This window comes from Haematobia irritans, chromosome 1 (assembly GCF_050003625.1).
Source record: "Haematobia irritans isolate KBUSLIRL chromosome 1, ASM5000362v1, whole genome shotgun sequence".
NCBI lineage: Eukaryota > Metazoa > Arthropoda > Insecta > Diptera > Muscidae > Haematobia > Haematobia irritans.
This window is the reverse complement of record NC_134397.1, coordinates 269988059-270009826: the sequence shown is the minus strand read 5'-3', so window position 1 is coordinate 270009826 and position 21768 is coordinate 269988059. Positions and strand designations below refer to the sequence as shown.

General features: G+C 32.1%; 2 long non-coding RNA genes and 2 other non-coding genes across 5 annotated transcripts; 1 reads left to right on the top strand and 3 right to left on the bottom strand.

Moving 5' to 3' along the window:
* Positions 1-546: 546 nt before the first annotated feature.
* Positions 547-4820, bottom strand: LOC142223881 (uncharacterized). 2 transcript variants are annotated; one of them, XR_012718942.1, is made up of 4 exons: positions 4719-4820; positions 1442-1722; positions 983-1355; positions 547-860 (listed from the first exon to the last, which is right to left on the bottom strand). It is a non-coding gene; the product is annotated as an uncharacterized LOC142223881 (long non-coding RNA). The 2 variants fall into 2 exon arrangements; XR_012718945.1 differs by having other exon boundaries at positions 1211-1355.
* A 379-nt stretch (positions 4821-5199) lies between these two features.
* Positions 5200-5413, bottom strand: LOC142222797 (small nucleolar RNA U3). Its single transcript, XR_012718399.1, has one exon. It is a non-coding gene; the product is annotated as a small nucleolar RNA U3 (small nucleolar RNA).
* Positions 5414-9836: 4423 nt separating this feature from the next.
* On the top strand, positions 9837-9908 carry TRNAC-GCA (transfer RNA cysteine (anticodon GCA)). Its single transcript has one exon. It is a non-coding gene; the product is annotated as a tRNA-Cys (tRNA).
* A 7984-nt stretch (positions 9909-17892) lies between these two features.
* On the bottom strand, positions 17893-18414 carry LOC142219746 (uncharacterized). The gene is made up of 2 exons (XR_012717739.1): positions 18107-18414; positions 17893-18041 (listed from the first exon to the last, which is right to left on the bottom strand). It is a non-coding gene; the product is annotated as an uncharacterized LOC142219746 (long non-coding RNA).
* Positions 18415-21768: the final 3354 nt, after the last annotated feature.

The window sequence follows — 21768 nt, the reverse complement described above, 5'->3', positions numbered from 1 at the left end:
CAAGCTAATTTTCTTACAATACTTTGTAAGTCATTTGTTTGGTGTATTTGTGAAAAATGTTATTGAAAGAAGTTTGTTTGCATTCAGAACAGAGTACAAAGTGAAGAAGCAACATCGGCGTGCTCTTCTTCAACTCTTATTTATAAAGTAAAACACTATTTAATTAGAAAATAACGGCATAGGAAAATCTCGTAGTGTGACACTTACGTATGTTCAGTTTACTTTTACCATTTATTTAATCGCGTTGAAGTAATATTTGTTGTGATGCATACGAAGAGCACAAAAAGTGTACTTAACTAAAAATAGAGCACTTTTGCGTGCTCTTTTGGCCTATCTTGTTTTAAGAGCACATTTTGAAAAAAAGAGCACATGTGCTCTTTAAAAGAGCACATGTGCTCTTTAAAAGAGCACGTCTGGCATCCCTATGTGTAGGTAACCAAAATAAATTGTTTTATTTAATTAGAACGTGCAATGTCCCACTGTTTTATAGATTTATAGGATTTATTATTACCCTAACCAAATTCCAATATTAAATGAAAGGGCAGATTATTTTAAGATTTTATTAATTTATTACAAGATTTAAATTATAATAAATTACGAAAATAATGACAAAAGGTGCTAACAACAAAGGTTTTTGATCTATATGTGAGATCAATTTACAAAGGGATGAAATGTTTGTCTATTTTAATAGGGGTATTTTTGTACACCAATGGCAGATGGTTATTAGATTATTATTATGTGGTCAAACTACAAAACATAATTCAATATATAATTGCCAGAAATTTCCTCCCTAAGCCGCTAGATATATAAATACAGATCGACTTAGAACCGCCGTTGGATCGTCCAAGAATTTTATGTGCCTAAAACAATAAAAAAGCTAGCTTGCCGTAAAAAGTATTTGTGTTTGTTGGTGTGTGAAGCCTGCAATTTTTATGGAAACTTCTATAATATTATGTTTTTACTAAATCGGAACGATACTTACCTTAAGCCAAATTCTAGTTTACACTTGGTAATGAGAAAATTATTATTCAATTTATTGCGGTCTATTAAAAAGTACATTTAGTGACGCTGTTCCCCGTTTTGCAAATTTTGTAGCGTCATTGTCAATGTTGATATTATTATTTATTTGTTGCAACAACTACCTTATGTGCGTCCCATGATTGAATTAAAATTCTTTTAGTATACTAAACTTTTGGTTACACATACTAACCATTTGTTGATTCCCTGCTGGTGGTTAGCTCAACAATTTTATGAAACAAAAAACTAAATTGATCGGCATTGGTTATTGCAACCAATTTAATAGTTATGGGAATTACTATTTGATTTTGTGAACTTTTTTACAGTTGTTTGGATATCTAATGGGATAAATAATTAAAATATTAAAACAAAAAATAGGTTACTGTTATGATCTCCTTATTGTAATGATCGAATTACAACCAACCATTTCTCTGGGTGCAGTGAAACCTCACAAACTGGGACATTCTGAAAGCCGGAAACCTCCCAAACATGGACAGTTTTCAGAGGACGTTTGCCATTAATGTGTTAAAATTAACCTCTCATACCTGGACACTTCTCAAAGGTGGACAAAATTTAGGCGACCGTGGTTATGCATCTTTCAGAGGTTTCACTGTATTTACAACGCCCAGAAAGAGACGAAATACACACATGGTGGATTTAGTAAATATGCTGGTCCCTGAGCCGGTTGCCACAGTTGGTAGAATTCTACAAAAAAAAACCGTACATATTTTATTGTTTTGTAGATTGGTAGAATTCTTGATTTGGTTTTGATTTTGAAATTTTCTATAAAAATAAAATTTTGTAAAAATTTTATATAGAAATAAAATGTTGACAAAATTTCCTATACAACAAAAGTTGGACAAAATTTTCTATGGAAATAAAATTGACAAAATTTCCTAAAGATATAAACTGTTGACAAATTTTTCTATATAAAAATAAAATTTTCAAAGAATTTTCTATAGAAATAAAATTTTGCAAAATAAGACTTTTTAGAAAATCTAAAAAAAAATGTGCAAATCGGTCTATATTTAAATATACGTATAGTATACTTTTTACAATCTTTAAATTTGATATTATGCAATTTTAACACCTTTTGTTTCGAAAAGAACACTTTTAATACATTTTTAGTACTTTTACGTTACATCATTCATCCCTGATCCACTCTAGCAGTACTGTCCATCACACAGTTTTGCCAGGCGATCATTGATTCTTCCCCCAAATCTTAAGAAAAAATCCCTAAATTGGTCTAGGCTTTTTTCAAAAACCCCGAAAAAAAATTAAGAATGTAAAAAGTACAAAAAGGGGCCCCAAATTTCGTGAAAAAATCCTGTAGTGATACACTTTAAAAATGAAATGTAACGCAAATATATATACTGAAAGAAGAGTTTTCTTTTCCGAGAAATGAAATTTTAGACAAACTAAGTTTTCGTTTGATGCTAAAAAATTTTATTTTGAAGTAAATAAAAAATAAAATTGATCTTTAAGAAAATACTTTATAACAAAAGACAATTTCGTGTAAGTGTAATAACGCTCTCGATTTTAATAATACTCATGTTTTCAGACACGTCGCTAAGGTAAATGACTCAAAAAATTGTTCGTGAGTCACAGTGTTGCCAGGTTGGGGGTTTCCCCCCCAAATTTAGGGGTTTTTTACACGTTTAGGGGGATTTTTAGGGGTAACATTTATTTGGGGGGATTTTTGGGGGCAAACAATTATTTTAGACCTTATAAAGTGGAGCAATTCTCAACAAAATTTGGAACAATTCAGGCATGATTTTTGAAAAAAAAAATTAGGGAAGTCAACCCATGTCCTTAAATACAAGCAAATAAGCAATGACATTCTGTTTTAAACACATCTGTTGAAGGGGCATTTTTAATATTTGATACAATTAAAAACAAATTAAGAAATGGTATTGTAACATTAAATTATTGGTCTCATAATTTCACGCCTACAATTTTGGCGAATATCGTATATATTTACTGAACTTTAATTTTTGTTTATTTTTTATTTCTATTATTTGTACTTTATAAGCCATTGTTTTAATTAATTTGATTTAAAAGATTTATACATTGAATTATATTGTTTTGTCTGCTCTTTATATTGATATACATTTTGTATTATTATACCCATAGAAAAATTACTTTCCTCAGGAACGAAAGTGGTATAATGATGTTATCTACTCATTTTTATTTACTTCAAAAGAAATTTTGTTCTTCAGAAAAAAAATTTCAGTATATATATTTGTGTTAAATTTAATTTGTAAAGTGTATCACTGCAGGATTTTTTAACGAAATTTGGGACACCTTTTTGACTTATTAACATTCTTAAATTTTTTGGGGGTTTTTGAAAAAAGTCTAGACCAATAATTTAGGGGTTTTTTTCTTAAGATTTTTGGGGGGGAAGAATCAAAAATCACCTGGCAACACTGGTGAGTCACGACATTTTTCGTGAGTCACGATATTATCTGCCATCACAGTTCATCAAAACACCATTTTCTCGTCGCTATCCCTTGTAAACAGTGGTGCCAACTGTTTTGGGCTGAAAATCGTCAATTTTAAACATATTTTTCGTCAAAATCGTCAATTCATCCCAAGGAATTCGTCAAAAAATCGTCACTCATAAAACAGTTGAAAAAAAAGATTTAGGAACAAAATAATAGTTTTATTCAAACATCTGAGGCATCCATATATTGTATACACAATAAAGCTGTTATTAAAAAAGGGGTTTTATTCATTTTAGTTACATGAATAATGCCATTTAAATCTCTAAGTAAGTCATATAGTTTCCAGTTTTTGAAACGACGATTAATTGAAATAAATTTTTAATTAATTTAAATTAATATATCGGATTGTGACCACATGTACTACATTGTTTAACAACATTTTCTTGACAGAAAAATTTCCTATTCTCCAATCGAATTTAAATCCTTATTACTTGCTCATGTATAATTTTTGTTATTATTACTATTATCGGTAATGAATAAATAAATAGAGTGAATTTAACTAAACTGGCTTCATAGCAATCAAAATTATTTCGCTTTAAATAGTTTCTAGACAAAAGAATACCTTGTAATGTTTAAGTTTCAAAGGGATTTCGAATTTTAGGTTTATTTATATTGATTGCTTTGAAACTTCTTTCTACATTGGAGACGGCTGGGAGCAAGCTACATATAAATCAAAAACAATGGAAGATGAAGATGGGAAAATGGCAGCAGAGGGTATCAAACCATTGACGGCGTTCGGTGCAAACGTGTCGTTTATGATTTTTTGTTCCACAAATTAAACTAAGAATAAAAAGAAATTTATATCAGGGAATGACGTAGAACAATCGGTCAAAAGTTTCTCATTATTATTTACACAAAATTTAACATCATTTGTGAGTTTTTAACAAAAAATATTGCAAATTAAAAATGAACGAACGTGTATGTATCGAACACCGTAAATGCGACTTTTGGTATGACGTCGCCCATTTTCCAATCTTCCTTTTCTATTGTTTTTGATATAAATTGTCATATTATTGAGATCCAAAATAACATGTTTACATTACAACTTATGAAAATCGTCAACTTATAACTATATCACTTTGAAAAATCGTCAAAAATTGGCATAAAAACTCGTACAAGGAAACACTTGAGTCGAGCATTTTAAGAAATCGTCATCTCATAACTAAGTTGTTTAAAATCGTCAGAGGCCAAATTTACCATTAAACATCGTCAAAATGACGAAAAATCGTCAGAGTTGGCACCAACCGCTGCTTGCAAACAATATTTTAAATGTTTTTATTTTAGATTGATTGTCATAAAGGCCGGTATGCACCTCTAGCGAAAAATTTCATTCCCATAAGAAATGCATTGCTATTTATGCTAACGAAATTTTCGGTAGCGTTCAATTTCGTAAGCTGGTACGCACCTCTAATGAAAATAACAGGGTTGTCAAAAGCATGTTTTGGCAGCAAATATTTAATTTATTACAATCATTGTGTGCGTAAAAGTTTTAAAAGGTCTGTAAATAATAAACAATTTATTTGAGGAATATTTGGAACATATACTAACAATTTTTAAAAGCGATTAGCTGGTTTAAAATTTGTGTACACAGCCCTGTTTTTTTTGTTGTTGTAGACTTAAATAAATTTTTGCTACCGAAAATTTCGCTAGAGGTGCATACCGGCCTTAAAATTGGAACACCACTCAGAAGTCGTTCTATCTGTTTAATCGAGCGATCATCGAAGAAACATTGCCACCAAACTGGAATCGAAATCCCAAAAGAATGGCAAAGTTCAAAACCTCACGCTACAGATAGAACGATGTACCTCCTCATCGCAGGTGTGTGATTTTTCATTTTGCAATGAAAGTAATTGAAGACTGACTACAGAAATGATCCTGTGAAGTATAGTCTTAATTTTTCAACACCAAAGGCCAATCTTATGAGTGTAGTGTTATTTAAATTGGATGAGAATCATAATGAATAAAACAGAAAAAATGAATGAGAAAAATGCTATCAAACCCGAAATAACGAACATTTCCATCGTTTTTGCTATGTCTACAAATTGTATTCGAGCCATACAATGGTCGGTATGTACTCATATAAGAGGGAGGTGTGTGTGCTCTCCCTTGTTGTGGCTATTTACGATCTGTATATTAGAGTGCGTTGTGTCCATAAAGGGGTTGATTTGACTTTTTTTTGTTTTCTATTAAACTGCCTAGTGCTAATGTTTGTCCTTTTACTTGTCTCATTTAGTGGAAGGTAGGTAAGAAGGCATATTTATGTCCTCTTCATTTATATCGAAAGAAAGCAAATTGATTTTGGTTTCACTATTTCGAAAGGCAAGTCACTTCATTTTTTTGTCGAATAGCAAACAAATAGTAATAAAGAAATAAGTAAAAACATTGCTGCAATTTGAGAGTATTTTGTCATATAAACGAAATGACGTGGGGGACACGGTACTTATTTTAATTAAATTGTATCTAAAAAAGTACAAAGGTGCCAACTTTATCAAACCTACATAGGACTTATTTGTTCTAACAAGATATTTATTTATTCTTGCAAGATACTAATTGTAGAGTATGTACAGCAGTACAGTGTACCACAGGGGTGAAAAATCAAATTTTTAAATTGTACCAACGAGAATAAAAAAGCGTACTTTTTGGGAATATAGTAACCGAAAAAATAAAAATTGTTTATCAATTTATTTATCAACAAAGGTGCTATTTGTAAAGGTTCTGTGCGAGTCAAAATTCAAAATAGGTTTCCTTCCAATGTGTTTGTTGTCAAAGCCTTCATCAAATTTTCGTATGAAAATATTCAGTCAAACACGATACAAAAGTGGGGAATTGAACACGAGCGATTCTTGAAATACCACAACACATGCAATTTTGGCTCAACAATTGGGAATAAGGCATTCAATATTGCAAATTAATTGAATGAAAACAAATTTTCACGCAAAAATTGTTCATGATCTGGAAGAAGTTTCGATATGACCTCAGTATCAACTAAAGTTCAATGGAAATGCTTCATAAAATCCTAAATATATTTTCCATCCATTTCAGGATATGGTCTACATATGTGGAGCCCCTATTTGATGTCTTGAATATTTTAAATATGTTTTTGTTTTTGTAAGCTGCCAGATTCACATCGAAATCCAAATTTTTAATATACATTTTTTATCCCATTTGATAGTAATTTAGTTAGGACCTAAAATATGTGTACAATATAATTTATATTGGACAATTAATTAATTGGGACTTCTCGAACTAGGGATGCCAGATTTTGAAGAGGCAAAAAGAGCACATTCAGCTTATAAAAAGAGCACATACGAAAAGAATAGAGCACACTTTTTCAAATAAAAGAAAAACATTTATTTCCAATTTATTGAAAAATAATTCATTTAAACATAGCAAAAAGGTTCATGCCATAAACATAAAATAACCCACTTTCAACTCAAGCTAATTTTCTTACAGTACTTTTTAAGTCATTTTTTGGTGTTTTTGTGAAAAACGTTATTGAAGAAGTTTGTTTACATTTAGAACAGAGTACAAAGTGAAGAAGCAACATCTTCTACGACTCTGATATATAAAGTAACTATTTAATTAGAAAATAACACTATTTAATTAGAAAATAACGGCTAGGAAAATCTATTAGTGCGACATTTACTGAAAATACAGTTACTTTTACCATTTATTGAATCGCGCTTGATTAATATTTGTTGTGATGCAAAAAAAGAGCACTTTTGCGTGCTCTTTTGGCCTGTCTTGTTTTTTTCCTTTTCTGGTGTATGGTATGATTTGGACACTATCTTGATATATTCTTTGCTATGAAGATCTTAATAATGTCTTTTTATATCGCCAGTGTGAACTTTCAACTGTTTTCGGGATATTATACTCAAAACCAAATAAAAAACAAGTAAGGAAAGTCTAAAGTCGGGCGGGGCCGACTATATTATACCCTGCACCACTTTGTAGATCTAAATTTTCGATACCATATCACATCCGTCAAATGTGTTGGGTGCTATATATAAAGGTTTGTCCCACATACATACATTTAAATATCACTTGATTTGGACAGAATTTGATAGACTTTTACAATTTAAGTTGGGTAATGCACTAGGGTGGAACACAATTTTAGTAAAAAAATATGGGAAATATTTAAATCTGAAGCAATTTTAAGGAAACTTCGCAAACGTTTATTTACGATTTATCGCTCGATATATATGTATTAGAAGTTTAGGAAAACTAGAGTCATTTTTACAACTTTTCGACTAAGCAGTGGCGATGTAACAAGCAAACTGTTGGTATTTTGACCATTTTTGTCGAAATCAGAAAAACATATATATGGGAGCTATATATACATCTGAACCGATCTCAATAAAATTTGGCACACATGACTATATTACTAATTGTACTCCTAGTGCAAAATTTCAACCAAATTGGGCCAAAACTCCGGCTTCTGGGGCCATATATGTCCATATCGGGCGAAAAATATATATGGAAGCTATATCTAAATCTGAACCGATTTCAATCAAATTTGGCACACATGACTATACTACCAATTGTACTCCTTGTGCAAAATTTCAAGCTAATCGGGATAAAACTCTGGCTTCTGGGTCCATATAAGTCCATATCGGGCGAAAGATATATATGGGAGCTATATCTAAATCTGAATCGATTGCAACCAAATTTGGCACGCATAACTACAATGCTAAATCTACTCCCTGTGCAAAATTTCAACCAAATTGGGCCAAAACTCTGGCTTTTAGGACCATATTACTCCATATCGGGCGAAAGATATATATGGGAGCTATATCTAAATCTGAACCGATTTCAATCAAATTTGGCACACTTGACTATACTACTAATTGTACTCCTAGTGAAAAATTTTAACCAAATTCGGCCAAAAATCTGGCTTCTGGGGCCATATAAGTCCATATCGGGTGAAAGATATATATGGTAGCTATATCTAAATCTGAACCGATTTCAATCAAATTTTGCACACTTGACTATACGACTAAGTGTTATATTTGTACAAAATTTCAAGCAAATCTGTATAAAACTCTGGCTGCTGGGTCCATATTAGTGCATATCGGGCGAAAGATATATATGGGAGCTATATCTAAATCTGAACCGATTTCTTCCAAAATCAATAGGGTTCTATTCTGACCCAAATTAGGAACATGTGCCAAATTTGAAGGCGATTGGACTTAAATTACGACCTAGACTTTGATCACAAAAATGTGTTCACAGACAGACGGACGGATGGAGGGACGGACGGACAGACGGACATGGTTATATCGACTCAGGGACCCACCCTTAGCAATGTTGCCAAAGACACTATGTGTCTATCTCGTCTCCTTCTGGGTGTTACAAACACATGCACTAACTTATAATACCCTGTTCCACAGTGTGGCGCAGGGTATAATAAAGTTTTATTTTAGTTGATGGAATTATTATGTTTGGAGAAAGTTTCCTATACTATATTAATTTTTTGCTTAGGTTAGTTAATGAACTAAGAAAATTCTAAAATTAACCAAAATGTTTCTTCCTGGTGTGTTCACTGTTTTTTCAGTGTAGGTATTTACCAGAGCAGATTTCCTCTATAGTCACGTAGTTCTATAATGTAAACTTTCTGTGGCGTCGCATAACTCCCTATACACAGAGAAGGAATATGATCACCTCAAACATGTTTTAAGAGCAAAATGTTATTTTTGGACGGAGAAAATGTAACATGTTTGTCGCAAAAATGTTATTTTTCTCAAAAATTGTGTATCTGATTTCGGCAATCAGCATATGTTTGTCGAGATAAGAACATATTTGCAAAAATGTTCCATATTCACCATCCAAAAATAACATTTTGCTTTTGAAACAGGTTTGGGGTAATCATATTCCTTCTACAAATTATAATATAAATTATAATCAAATATTTTTTAGTTGTAGAATTCCTTTAGTTTCATAAAAACTAAAATGAAACATTTTCGGTTGTCTGGTCTGCTTTTACAAAATAAATTAAACCCAATCTTTTCATTTTTTGGTTTAGTGAAGGAACCATGTAAATCTATAAAATCACAACGTTAACAATACGAATTCCCATACTTTCCCAAGGCACTCTAATGTTGCATATTGCTGAACACTCATTTACAAAACAACAACAACAATACCACTAAACTATTTTAATGACTCACAGCCAATCGACCATAAGCAAAGTTGAAACGCATGGATCTAAAAATACATTGCTATACTACTACCAGGCATACAGTAAGCGAATGGTTTAACCACCCCATGTAGTTTCAGCTGTGTTGAAATAAACGTTTGGGCTAAAAGCAGATATGCGGGGATATAGCTCAGTGGTAGAGCATTCGACTGCAGATCGAGAGGTCCCCGGTTCAAACCCGGGTGTCCCCTGTTTTTAATATTTTTTTTTTATTTTTTTTACGTCTTACCCCCATTTTCATAAAGCTCCGTTAGTGTTCCGTTAACTAACCAACTATTAAACCGTATAATGGAGGAAACTGCCATCTTGCATATATATTTTAAATAAATTTCAAAAGTTTTTTATATCGACAGAGCGCCGTTGCCTGAAAACAAATAAATTGTTCCTAAGTTAAACAAAATTATAACTGTGAATCAAAAATATATGAAAGCAACCTCAAATACAATATTTAATAGAATATTATAATTATGCAATTTCCATTCAACCTGTGTTTTTTTATTTAAATAGGATACTATTTAGAAGCAAAAGATTGAGGTCCAACCATATTGGCTAGGCTGGCGATGGCACCACACTCCGGTACGCTATCCCACTACTGCTTACCGCGGGGACTCTTGGCTGCTGGTTTTCACCCCTGGCCCGGTACACCCCTCCTTAGCCAACCTGAATGCCTCGGACTCCTCCATGGCACCCATATTGACGGCAAGCTTAGTGCGGACGTTCCGTCAACGTTAGGAAATCCGTCACACAGAACCCCCAGCCTCAGACCATTCCACAATCCGACCTCGCAGAAGCGCGATTACAGAAGATGCCAACCTTCCAGTCGGAGTTGGTATGACAAAAATGCTATAAAACAACATTTGTACAATGCCGTTGATGGTAGCTTTTATTTCATTGACTAAAAATAAACAACAGTCAAGAGCCAGAGTCGCAGTTTATGGAAAAGAGATATGGCTGTGTATGTGTGTGTTTCGTGGAATGAAAACAGTAAATGAAGTAACACAACAATAGCAGCTTGAATCACTTTTGAAGGCATTTTTGTCATGACAACTTCGACTGGAAGGTTGGCATCTTCTGTAATCGCGCTTCTGCGAGGTCGGATTGTGGAATGGTCTGAGGCTGGGGGTTCTGTGTGACGGATTTCCTAACGTTGACGGAACGTCCGCACTAAGCTTGCCGTCAATATGGGTGCCATGGAGGAGTCCGAGGCATTCAGGTTGGCTAAGGAGGGGTGTACCGGGCCAGGGGTGAAAACCAGCAGCCAAGAGTCCCCGCGGTAAGCAGTAGTGGGATAGCGTACCGGAGTGTGGTGCCATCGCCAGCCTAGCCAATATGGTTGGACCTCAATCTTTTTGTAAAAAAATATTTGGTATACAATAACTTGCGCTTATAGTCCACACAACTTTTTTCGACAATATGTTATGATAGGGATGCCAGGCGTGCTCTTTTAAAGAGCACATGTGCTCTTTTTTACAAAATGTGCTCTTAAAACAAGACAGGCCAAAAGAGCACGCGAAAGTGCTCTTTTTTCTGCATCACAACAAATATTAATCAAATGGTAAAAGTAAACTGAAAATATGTAAATGTCGCCCTAAGAGATTTTCCTAGCCGTTATTTTCTAATTAAATAGTGTGTTACTTTATATATCAGAGTCGTAGAAGAGCATGCCGATGTTGCTTCTTCACTTTGTACTCTGTTCTAAATGTAAACAAACTTCTTCAATAACGTTTTTCACAAAAACACCAAAAAATGACTTACAAAGTATTGTAAGAAAATTAGCATGAGTTGAAAGTGGCTTATTTTATGTTTATGGTATGTACCTTTTTGCTTTGTTTAAATTAATTATATTTCAATTAAATTAAATGATTTTCTTGTATTTGAAAAAGTGTGCTATATTCCTTTCGTATGTGCTCTTTTTATAAGCTGAATGTGCTCTTTTTGCCTCTTTAAAATCTGGCATCCCTAATGTTATGTGATAGTTAAGCAAATTTTTTATATGCCATTTTGGTATATAACTGTTTTCGAACATTTCCAGGAATATGACTTACAGTGGATAAAGGATATAAGAAACTCAGTTAATACAGTGCACTCGCGATAACGTGAACACGCATTTTCTTACACTAACTACTCCGTAACGCTGAAAAACATGAAATTTGACGTTAAAGCCAGATCCAAAATGCCAAATACACCTACGGAATTTTTTTTTAGTGATCTAATTTGGCTTTTTTCGTGAATTTTAATTAGCAATTTAAATTGCTTTATAATTCCATACCCACTGATATTTTTCCGATCTCTTTTATTTCATTTTTTATTGAAGTTAAATTAAGTTTTTAATATTACTAATAAAAAAAATAAAAGACTACCACCCTAGAACGTGTAAAACTCCCGAGTATGGCCATGTTTTGTTTTGAAATACGATGAAGTTCGTTAACGTGAACATTTTCGCTAACGTGAACTATCTTGGTTTTAATTAGTTCACGTTATCGCGAATGAATTGTACACAATTTTTCTTTCTTATATTCACAAGAACCAGATGTTGTGGTGTTTTTAATGACTTTCTTATATGCATAATATTCTTATATGAGATTTGCTTATATCCGTTACCTACTGCAAAAGGAAAAATAAGTAAAAGACGATTTTATTTTCTTTTATTAAAATATATTTTAATCAATAACATACATTTCCAAGAAAACAAAATTAATGCAATTGATTACATCTGGTTAAAAACCAGTTCTGACGCCTTTTCATTTTATTTTATTGTGGACTATATCTTAAATAGTCGATTTCTTTTCATCAGCACAATAAAAAATGGAATATATGCAAATTCGGCCTATAAGTGAAATGGATTATTCAGCAAAGTATATTTGTGAAATTTATGACATAATGATACTAGAAGAATGATTTTTGGACTATATGTGAAATTATAGTCGCACATATAGGAGCGAAAACGTCTGTATTTAAATATCTAACAACATTATGACATTTACCTGGAATTTACATCAGATTTAATTTATACGTTGGGGTTTTAAGTCGCATATACACGTAAACAAGTGTTCGAAAAGTAATTGGAATGGGATAAAATTTAATTTGCAATATACCGTTGGTCAGCGCGGATTTCCGTCGGGCGTAGAAACAAATGCGTAAATATATCCATAGCGCGAGGCGAACACTTGTTCAGGTAGCCCAAAATCCGTGACGGCTGGCGGAGTGTCACCAAGTCTGTTCTAATACCTTGTCGAAAAATTGGATAGTGTTGCCATCGCTTATCAAAATGTTGAAATTCTTTTTTATTGAAATAACTCAGCAAAAACAAGACATATTTTTAATTACATGTCAAAATTTTACATGATCACATCCTACGAATATTATTGTAAAAATAACTTTATTTTTTATGATCCCCATATAAATTAGTTTATTACCAAATTTTAATAGGGTAACAAAGTTTTTAGTACACATTTCAAAAATTGATAAATCACAATAGAATGTCATAAAGGACAGTCCAATGCGGAAAAAGGAACTGTGAGAAAATTATAAATTGGATTGGCAATAAAAAAAAATTGGTCACCAATTCGAGCAACAAATTCTCAACTGATATAAAAATATATCCTAGTATATATGCAACCCACGTTATTTATAACCCATAAAAAACAAAAGTACCAACCATCGACAAAGTTATAAACAATATGCAAATATACCTATTTTCGATTTTAGTTAGGCAGTAGGAGAAGGAATGGAGTAAACGGAAGCAAATGATATATTTTAGAATGGAATAAAAAACGAATATATGTATTGCAACGCAAGAATTGTGGTGGAATTAAATAAACATTAGCGACTCCAACAGTGATGACTATGCTCGATGTAAAATAATGGAAAGGAATAGAATAGAGTGGAGAGGAATATAAAAGAAGATAGGGATGTCGATGAGGGGAATATTCATTGGTTGGTAGACACAGAAGGGAAAGTAGCAAAAATACTAATAGCTTGCTAAAAAAATTAATCAACTTTTAGACCTGTAAGGGTTGATTTTCATTTTCTAGAGTACCAGATTCGCGAAAAATATATTTCGTAAACCGTCTATCCCTATTGTTATATTTACACATTAACATCTATTCTAATTTCTTGTTGGAAAGTGGGGTAGTGTTGTCATAGATTATCAATTTTTTTAACGCACCACTAGGTATTGTTGTTGCCTGGCTACGTGGAAATACGTTTTTCTTGAAATAACACAACAGATAATGAGCCGTTACATGCTTTTGTTCAACTTCAATGCCTAATATTGCAAAAGCATGCTGTTTTGGCAATGAAAACACTTGGAAACATTAAAAAAGGAAATATTTGCTGACAAGCTTTTTGTATTTGTCGTCGCGAAAAAACTGTTTCACCTACCGCCTATCGCTATGGTTATATTTTCTTTTCGTTTGTCGGCGGTGCTGAAATTGCCGGACATTTGTATATATGCGAGGCACTATTTTCACAACAGAATTCGAAGCCTTTTCGCACTTTTGCCTGTTTTTTTAGAAAAGAACATAAAAAGTTATTTTTCCGAACTCTAAGCATAGACCAAGAAAATATAAAGACATCGTTTGATAATTCACAAACAGCAAAAGCATGCTGTATTGGCAACGAAAACACTCGGAAACATGAAAAAAAAGAAATATTTGCTGACAAGCTTTTTGTATTTGTCGTCGCGAAAAAACTGTTTCGCCTATCGCTATGGTTATACTTTCTTTTCGTTTGTCGGCAGTGCTAAAAATGCCGGCAAATTCAGAATGCAAACAGAATTCGAAGCCTTTTCGCACTTTTGCCTGTTTTTTAGAAAAGAACATAAAAAGTTAATTTTCCGGGCAAAATGTAAAAAAGCGCGCATTTTTTACAAGAAAAGAAAACACCATAAGAAATACTCGTAATTAAGTGTTCGCCTATCGCTATTGTTATATTTATTTACACACTAAAAGAAAATAAAGGTGTACATTTTATTTCCCCTTGCCATTGTGAACCAACTCTAAGCATAGACCAAGAAAATATAAAGACATCGTTTGATATTTCACAATGATTTTGTTTATTTGCAGTCATAGACCAAGAAAATATAGACATCGTTTTATAATTCACAATGGTTTTGTTTATTTGCAATGCACAGTCATTCCACTCAATTGCGCAGTCAAGTGACTCAATTTCTTTTTGGAAAATGAACATTACCGTACAAATCTGTCAATTTGCATTTCAAAAAAGGTGTGGATGTATAGAATTTAACATGTTTTCCAATGTTTCATCAAGAGAACAAAGGAAAAAACAAATTAAAGCCAAATTAAAAAATTACTCATATGCATACGAAAAAGTGCCATCTACGGTATGCAGACAAACTATAGCGCTATAAATTCACTTAAGATGGCTATGACTTCCTTGGTCTATGGTATGAAAAACCTCTATGCGTGGCTGAATAAAGAGGTTGAATCACGATTACAAAAATAAAAATTTCAATATGATGTTTACAATCTTAAGAAGACAAAATCAGCTGATAAAAGAAAAACTGATGTGCGTGGTATTTTGGGACTGGAATATGTTATCAAGATACTAAAGTCATCTTCGAATAATTCTCCAGCTATGAATGCGTGAGTTGGTTTTAGATGCATTTGTTATACAGTGTCATTTGGAGAGCTGCAACCATCATAAACATATGATTTTGACATCTTAAAATTTTGTCCAAATAAAAAAATTTTAATCATATGGGCCCATGATTTAACCTTCTTGTTCAGACATGCCTCTATGGAAATCTCTAACCTAATGTCATGGAGTTGATTTGTAACTCAATAATACACTGAATTATTTGTTGGCAAGGGATAGCTCTGCAATGCCATCACATCGCCTATGCTGTGCAAAAGCATAAACCAAATACATACAATTTTCTATCTTTAGTGCATATTGTCCTTGTTCTTGTCCAAAGTAAACGTATAACCCAAAAGGGCTGCGTACAAAGAAAAATGTGAATTTATTGGAAAATGTCAAAGGTTAGAATAACAAAACGAGAAACCGTACGTGTTTAGATATCTGCACTATCGAATAAAAGTAGTATATAATAGAGAATGAAAGAATTTTACTTGGTTTTCTCCGTACAAATGATTAATATTAGCAGATACACACCAACATTATGATTTCTAATTATCATTGTTTGCTAATAATTTTGTGAACATGTAAAATTAAATTCCCAATCAGCTTTACCGTTTAGAATTTCTAGAAAGTGGCACAAAAAGTGTCACAAGACATTTTAAAACAATGGCACACTTTTTCATAAAGAAAATTTAACAATTGAACGTATTTAACAATTGAACGTATTATATATATTTATATAAATAATAGCAGGGATGGAAAATGCAGTACTATAGTACTTTTTTCAATATTTGTTCACCTTGGTCAGTACCGTAGTACCCATGCGAGTGATTTAGTACCTTTTGGTGTATAACATTTTGAACCGATATCAGTTTTCATGGTACTAGCATTTTAATTATATTTGCTTAGTTCGGCTTGAGGTCATGTGAATAAAAACAGATGTTGTTGTTTTTTGAGTTGTATTTTTATATTTAAAATTTTCCAATATTTCGAGACATGCTCGTCTTCAGGGAAATTAATTTAAATTTAAAGAACAGTGAACTTCTTTAAAAGGGAGTATATTTACAACTGAGCATTTTGACAAAATTATGGTATGTTAGAGAAAGCATTTATCCTATGCAGTATTTTCAACTTTGGCAATACAAATAGACAAGTCCATGAATAAGGAACCTTTTATATTAACCCCAATGGAATTTCAAGAATATTTGGGGCGAAATGCATATGATTCTATGTTACGTTTATGTACATATGTACATTGGCTTTCTAGATAGGTAGTTATCGAACCCATACTGGAATAATGGGAACCGTTATAATACTACGGTAATCTGAAAGCGAAATTTAAACTTAAGGGTTGACAAATTCACGGACAAAATTTGTTTTTTTTTTTATATTTCTTTTATATGGCTTTAAACTTGTGCAGTCTGAAATAGCCAGTATGTTATTCACAAGATTCCCAATAAACAAACGTTTGAAAAATACTAAAATTCAATAATTTTTCAAACATTTTTTCAAAGGATTAGGGTAATATCCAAGTTGAGAAATTGTTGAGAAAATCGCTTTCTCAACAAAAAACAGACATTACCCTCAACAGTAAAATTCAACACAATAGCAATAATTTCTCAATTGTAATCCTCAAATTGAAATGCATCGCTACTCAATAATTTCTCAAACAGTTTTCAATGTGAGAAAAATAAAAAATTAGCATTGTTGCGAATACTTTCAAACCACAATTTGTATGAAAGTCAATCCTAGTTCTAACTGAAAGTCAATACTAAATTTCTAGGGATTTTGTAAATTTTATTATTTTTTCGTTAACAAATATAATATTATTAAAAATAACATTAATAATATATAAAAATAATAATATAATACCAATCAAAATGTAATTATATTATTAAACGTATTAATAAATAAAACTATGAATATAACTTTAAATATCTTAAACATTTTTACATGTATAATTCCATTTCCTCCTTAATGTTGGTGTCAAATAACTGTTAATTAATATGCTGGCAATTTGAAATAATTACTATCGAGGAACTTGCTGGCTTGTGTGTTAGAATAGATTTCAGCAAGAGGAAATCACAAAATATCAAACTGATGACGGGATGTAAATTGATGTAATGCACAATTTCATCCAGAAGTTCTTGATATAGGAATTGTTGCACTTTGTTTTAATTGGTTGCACTTTGTAAGTTTTCTGAAATCTTTTCTTTGTTGTTTCCTTCATCGGCCAACATCTTCCAAGAATATACCATCCAATGATTTTAGTTTTCTGCAAAACAATCGAGTTTTGTGATTTCCATTATGTTTTCATTTCACTTTTTATTTTGACTTACCAATTTGTACTTCTTCCAACTGACCAGGTACTTCGTGACACAAAATGTATTGAAAACCACAAAATTCGATTTCCTCAAGAACAAAATTGTTGTTATTAAAATACTGGCAATTTTCAGGAACTTGATGACCAGATAATTGGAATAAATTTCCAGCAATTTCAATTCACAAAATAACAAATTAGACCGATGATGCGATGTAAATTAAACTATCGATGTGATGCGAATTATCATCCAGTAGTTGTTGATATGGAAAAGCATAAATACCAAGTTTTTTTGGTTGCACTTTGATTTATGGAAACTTTCTCTTCTCGATAAGCCACTATCATTTTTCATCGGCCAGCCTCTTAATGTGTCCAAGAATCAGCATCCAAATATTTTAGTTGTCTGCAAAGAGATTTGAGTTTAGTGACTTCCTTAAAGTTTTCATTTCGTGTTTTAGATTTACTTACCGATTATTATAAGTAATTTCAATTGATTATTAAAAAATTTTCCAAATTTTTGTATGTCTTCCACGAACTTTGTTGTCCAAAGTAGTATTGAAAACCATGTGGTTTTTTCGTTGCATTTCAGGGTAGTGTTTTGTCAAAGTTTTCTCCAATTATTTTCAACACATTTTCAAAGTTTTCGCCAACATTTTGCCAAATTGGTTGTAATTCGCAAACAATTTGAAGATGTATTGAAGATGAGCTGTTTCAAGTCAAGTTGAATTTATGTTGTAAATGATATTTACCCTCAACCTGAAAAGGTGTTGCATTTGAAAAACGCTCATCCTGTGTTTATTGGGTTAGATTAGAAGATTAGAACAAATGGCTCGCAATTGTATTCGAAAATTAGTACACCCATAGAAAAATTATTACCATACGTGCTCAAGTTGACAACGTACGTTATTGATAGTTGCCAACCCCGTATGGTACAATATTGATACCGAACGGTACAAGCGGTACGCAAAGATTGAAAGTACCATATGGTATTGTGAAATTACCAATGTGGTATTGAAAATAAGACCTAAGCGGTCCCAATAAACACAAACGTTTGAAAAATGCTAAATTTCAACAATTTTTCAAACATTTTTTCAAAGGATTAGGGTAATATTCAAGTTGAGAAATTGTTGAGAAAATCGCGTTCTCAACAAAAAACAGACATTACCCTCAACAGTGAAATTCAACACATTAGCGATAATATCTCAAGTGTTATCCTCAAATTGAAATGCATCGCTACTCAATAATTTGTCAAACAATTTTCGATGCGAGTCAAATTCAAAATTAACATCTTTGCAAATACTTTTCAACCTAAATTTGTATGAATGATATCCCCACTTCAAATTGAAAGTCAAAACCAAAATTCTATGAATTTTGAATAATTTATTCATTTTCATCAAAATAAAATATATAATAATACACTACACTACATAATACACTACAATACCAATTGATAAATAATCTTATTAAACATATCAACAAATAAGAACAGAGAAAAAAAAAAAAAAAAAACAAACAAACAACAAAACTTTAAATATCTTAAACATTATTAGTAAACACTTTTGCATTGATAATTCGATTTCCTTCCTTTTGGTGTCATAAAACAGCATTAAAATTTATTAACATGCGGGCAATTTGAAATTAGGAACGTACTGGACCGGGTGTTAGAATTGATTCACAAAATATCCATTTTAAACTGATAATAGCATATGAATTAAACTGACGATGTGATGCACATTTTCATCCAGAAGTTGTTGATTTCAACAATTTGTTTTTAACAATTTTAATTGGTTGCACTTGTAATGTTTCTGGAAACTTTGTCTTGCCGATAAGCCACTCATTTTTCATTGGTCAGCTTCTTAATGTTTGCAAGAATGTAGCATCCAATGATTTTAGTTTTCTGCAAAGAGATTTAAATTTAGTGACTTCTCTAAAGTGTTGATTTAATTTTTCATATTGACGTACCAATAAACTATTTGAAGCAGTTCCAGTTAATTTTTTCATCGGTCAGCTTTTTAATGTTTTCAAGAACGTAGAATCCATAATTTTAGTTTTCTGCAAGGAGATATACATTTAGTGACTTTCTTAAAGTTTTATTTCATTTTTTATTTCCACTTACCTATTTTTATAAACTATTTGGTTATTTGTCTAAAATTTTCCATTTTTTTTTATTTCTTGCAATTGACCACGAACTTCGTTGCACAAATAAGTATTGAAAACCACATGGTTTTTTCGTTGCATTTTACGGTAGTGTTTTGTCAAAGTTTTCTCATATTATCTTCAACACCTTTTCAAAGATTTCGTCAACATTTTGGCAAATTATAAGTAATTCGCAAACAATTTGAAGATGTATTGAAGATGAGCTATTTCAAGTCAAGTTGAATTTATGTTGAAAATTATATTTACCCTCAAACTGAAAAGTTGTTGCATTTGAAAAACGCTTATCCTGTGTTTATTGGGGTATTAATATTTATACCATAAGTGTGTAAATATAACCATAGCGATAGGCGGTAGGCGAAACATTTTTGCCGCAACGGCAAATACAATAAGCTTGACTGCGAATAATTCCCTTTTTCACGTTTCCTAGCGTTTTTGTTGTCAATACAGCACGCTTTGACAATATTAAACTATGAAGTTGAATAAAAACATACAATGGCTTGTTATTTGTTGAGTTATTTCAAGAAAAAACAATCTACACGTGTCCAGGCAACAGCAATTCCTAGAGGTGAGTTAAAAAAAAATTGATAAGCGATGGCAACACTATACCAGTTTTCGCCAAGGAGTTAGAATAAGTTTTAATTTAGCGACACGCCGCTAGCCGTCACGGTATTCCGTCGCGGATTTTGGGCTTCCCATAAGAAATACACGTAAATAAGTGTTCGCCTACCGCCTATCGCTATGGTTATATTTACACACTAAGTGTGTAAATATAACCATAGCGATAGGCGGTAGGCGAAACATTTTTGCCGCAACGGCAAATACAATAAGCTTGACGGCGAATAATTCCCTTTTTCACGTTCCCTAGCGTTTTTGTTGTCAATACAGCATGCTTTGACAATATTAAACAATGAAGTTGATAAAAACATACAATGGCTTGTTATTTGTTGAGTTATTTCAAGAAAAAAATAATCTACACGTGTCCAGGCAACAGCAATTCCTTGTGGTGAGTTAAAAAATTGATAAGCGATGGCAACACTATACCAGTTTTCGCCAAGGAGTTAGAATAAGTTTTAATTTAGCTACACGCCGCTAGCCGTCACGGTATTCCGTCGCGGATTTTGGGCTTCCCATAAGAAATACACGTAAATAAGTGTTCGCCTACCGCCTATATTTACACACTAAAGGTATTGATGTATAAACAGTGCGGTATTACCAAATAATACCAAAACGTTATTGGGTTTAATAAAACACACGCAACAAAGACTTTAATTAATATATAAAATACATACATATACCTCATTTTTTTCATCTTATAATTTTCTAAAAGATATTCTCAAGTTATTCACTAAATTCTCTGAGATTTGGAAAGCTTTTGTATGTCTCTTCCGCATCTAATGGGAGTAGAATGCCGAATTAACAAAAATTAATAATGCTAAAACATATTATACTTACCAATGCTTCACAAATTTAGTTTTTTGGTCGTCACGTTTTCCAAAGAAATATTGTAATTTTCTCGCCTACTTACTTTATTTGAAGAAAATACACTACTAAGGCGACCAATTAGTTTTTAGGAACGGCGATATATCATATGTTAAGGGGATGTGATAGTTAATACCATAATAATACCGGATGTAAATGATTTGATATAATGTGGTATCAAAATTTAAAGGTAACGTGAACTAAACTATTAATACCAAAGCGTAATGGCTACGTACAACCTTTTTACTACCATTGTACTTGATAATAATAATCCATTAGATTTATGGAAACCAAAATAACTTGAAAATATAACATCAGTAAGAACGAACAACGTAATTCCTTTTCTATCTGATTTATTTCTCGGGAAAACATTTACGATATAATCGGATATTTCTAACTCGAGATATGATTTGCTTTGTGGAAAAGACCGAAAAACTTAAAATAACGGGATATCTCAAAAACTGTTCCATAAAAACAATTAACCTTTATTTTCC